Below are 3321 nucleotides of genomic sequence, written 5' to 3'. Positions count from 1 at the left end.
TGAAGGCCATCCTAATGACAAATTTTTGATTTGTGGCGATTTTAACCTAGCTGAAATTCGGTGGTCAGCCGATCTTTCAACCGGCGTCTCCACTTCTTCTGCTCGTTCGAGTGAGTTTCTGGATGCCCTCGCCTTATGTGGTCTCAACCAATTCAATTTTCACATGAATGCCTTTCAGAACACTCTCGACTTAAATCTTGCTAATTTTTCTAATATATCTTCTATTTCATTAAGCACTCATCCTCTGAACCCTGAGGATAGTGCTCACAACACTTTAGAATTCGTTTGCTCGTTTGAAATGCCACACCGTCTTCCCACTGAATCTTTTAACGCATTTAACTTCAGATGTGCTAAGTTCTCTGACATTGATTCGTATCTGTCTACTATTAACTGGGATACTGAGCTAAATACTCGTGAAGTAGACCCTGCTGTTGATTTCTTTTATTACCATTTAAATTTTGCCATTCAAAAATTTACTCCGATCAAGCGCAAATTCACTAGTGGTTTTCCGATGTGGTTTTCGCGAGATACTATCAGAGTGATCAGAGAAAAGCGAAGGGCTCATGTTAAGTGGAAACGGTATGGAAAACAAATAGATGATTTGACTTTTTCATTATTGCGAGGGCGTTCTAAGTTTCTCATTCTGCGCGACTATGGGAGGTATGTTGGTGGCGTCGAGAGCAGTATTAAAGCTAATCCTAAATACTTTTGGTCTTATATTAAAAACAAGAAAGGTGCGGATACAATTCCTACATCTATGATATTAAATGGGGCTGACCTTAATGATACTACATGTTTGGGTCCGATGCGCTTTGAGCGGTCTGAGGTTGAGGAAGCTCTTATTGCTTTAAACATAAATAATGCTCCAGGCACTGATGGTATTCCTCCTATCCTAATAAAATCATGTTTTGCATCTCTTTCTCTACCACTTTCCATCTTATTTAACAAATCTGTAAAGGAAGGTACGTTTCCTGCCTTTTGGAAACGTGCATATATTTTGCCCATTTTCAAATCCGGTAGTCGTAACCTTATATCTAACTATCGCCCAATATCTATATTGTCAGTGTTTGGAAAGGTTTTAGAGAAACTGGTTTATACCAGACTCTTCTTTAGGCTTAAATCCATAATCGATCCTAGACAACATGGCTTTTTTGCGAATCGGTCAGTGGAGAGCAACCTGCTTGAGTACACAAATTATATTTTAACATCATTTGACCATTATTGTCAAGTTGATTCTGTTTACACCGATTTTAGCAAGGCTTTTGATCGTGTGGATCACAGCCTTCTTTTATCAAAACTTCATGGTTATGGTGTTCATGGTGGGTTGTTCCGCTGGTTTGATTCATATTTGCGAGGTAGGAGCCAGATTGTGTCTGTTAGCGGATATTGCTCTGACCCTATGTCAGTTCCCTCGGGTGTCCCTCAGGGTAGCCACCTCGGACCCTTGCTATTTAATCTTTATGTTAACGATATTTTCAAGGTTGTGAAACATTGTGAATGTCTAATGTACGCAGATGATTTCAAGCTTTATCTGCGTATCTCCTCTCCGTTGGACTGCTCTAGACTGCAGACTGACCTTCTCAGGATTTCTGACTTTTGTACTAAAAACCACTTGACCCTAAATCTGTCTAAATGTAATGTTATTTCTTTTTCGAGAAGGAAGAATACTGTTCATTACGATTACAACATCGCTGGCGTAAACTTAACACGCGTCTCCTTTATTAGAGACCTTGGAGTGACTCTCGATCCCAAGCTTCTCTACGCACAGCACATTGACACTACTGTTAATAAGGCTTGGCGTATGCTCGGTTTCATTATGAGATCCACCTCTTCCTTTGTAAGCGTTGACGCGATTAAAAATTTATATTTCGCATATGTTTACAGTATTCTTAATTTTTGCACTGTATAGTTTGGAATCCCCAATACCTTATTTATATTGACCGAATTGAAAAAATTCAATCTAGATTTTTGAAATATCTAAACTTTAAATCTTCCATACCTTATATTAATTATCATTCGTCTTGCAGATCTTTTCGGTTAATGCCCCTTCGACAACGTCGCCTGTGTAACGACACATTATTCTTCTACAAGGTTTTACACAATATGTGTGATTCCACAGTTCTTTTGAATTCGGTCAATATTCATGTTCCTCCCCGTCTTCTTCGTTTTAATTTCTTGTTCTGTACGCCTATTCCGCGCACCAATGCTATTCGAAACTCCCTTATGCTGCGAATGGCTCGTCAGGCTGATAAGCTCGATATTGATTTGTTTCAGCATTCATTTTTTACGTTTAGGCGCTTACTTTTTAATGCAGTCAGCGAATTGCCTCTTTCGTTTTGGTAGCTCGTTGGTTCTGTTTTTGTATAATGTTTAATTTCGCCGTTACTATTGCTATTAGGCATTGTTTTATTTTATTTTACTTTTTTACAAAATATACTCCATCATGTTGCTTAAGCATGTTCTGAATCCTAAATTGATATCCCAAAAATCGAGTGTTCTCTGATTTTTTGAACAAATGTCTGCTGTAAAATTGCAAAAAGTAAAGTCATTCATAAACCTTGAAAACAGACAAATCCAAATATGTAAAAATATACAGGGTGTTCCATTTAAAAATATCTGAAAATATTTTAGTCGAAGAGAACGCAATTGATAATACTTAAATCTAAATTTTCAAATTTTTATTTTGGCCAGAACCCTGTAAAGTTCTAATGGACGGTCATCGTGGATGATCCTGTATAGTGCATCTAGTATAAGATAGGTTTCGCTTAGTTGCTCTTAAACCCACCGTTTCATACTTTAAGATCAAAGTTTTTATACGTCGCTTTAAACTTCGTCTTCAGTAGGGTCATTACTGATCCACTAAAGTAAAATGATGACTTTGGGATATGATCAATATTGATTATAATCCGCTTGACGTTTGCTTATATCGCAACGGTAAACGTTCAAAATTCTGATTTGCTTTGAAAACTGAAGACGTTGACGTTCTTATCTGCAATATAAATATCGAATCGTTATTATTTAGTGTTGTTTATAACTTTATATATCGTATCATAAGATGATATATCACAAAAAGTTTATAAGATGGTGCTACTATCTAATAATTTCAACTTAAAATTAAAAATATCTTCCATGACAATATCAAATTCATCAAAAAGACCAAGTTTTCTGTAATACTCAGTAATTTCTAACCTAATTTGATATGTCACTTCTATATATGACATTAAACTTCGCTTTTAAAAGCATAGTTGGCCCAATTTATTCGTGTGCCATCTTGATTTTATAAAAAAATACCGATACTTGGGCGTTATCATACCTAGATAT

General features: G+C 36.3%; 1 non-coding gene across 1 annotated transcript; it reads left to right on the top strand.

Moving 5' to 3' along the window:
* The first annotated feature begins 2833 nt into the window (after positions 1-2833).
* Positions 2834-2955, top strand: LOC111419972 (U8 small nucleolar RNA). Its single transcript, XR_002707032.1, has one exon. It is a non-coding gene; the product is annotated as a U8 small nucleolar RNA (small nucleolar RNA).
* Positions 2956-3321: the final 366 nt, after the last annotated feature.

This window comes from Onthophagus taurus, chromosome 3, assembly GCF_036711975.1.
Source record: "Onthophagus taurus isolate NC chromosome 3, IU_Otau_3.0, whole genome shotgun sequence".
NCBI classification, from domain to species: domain Eukaryota; kingdom Metazoa; phylum Arthropoda; class Insecta; order Coleoptera; family Scarabaeidae; genus Onthophagus; species Onthophagus taurus.
This window is presented reverse-complemented; position numbering and strand designations above follow the sequence as displayed.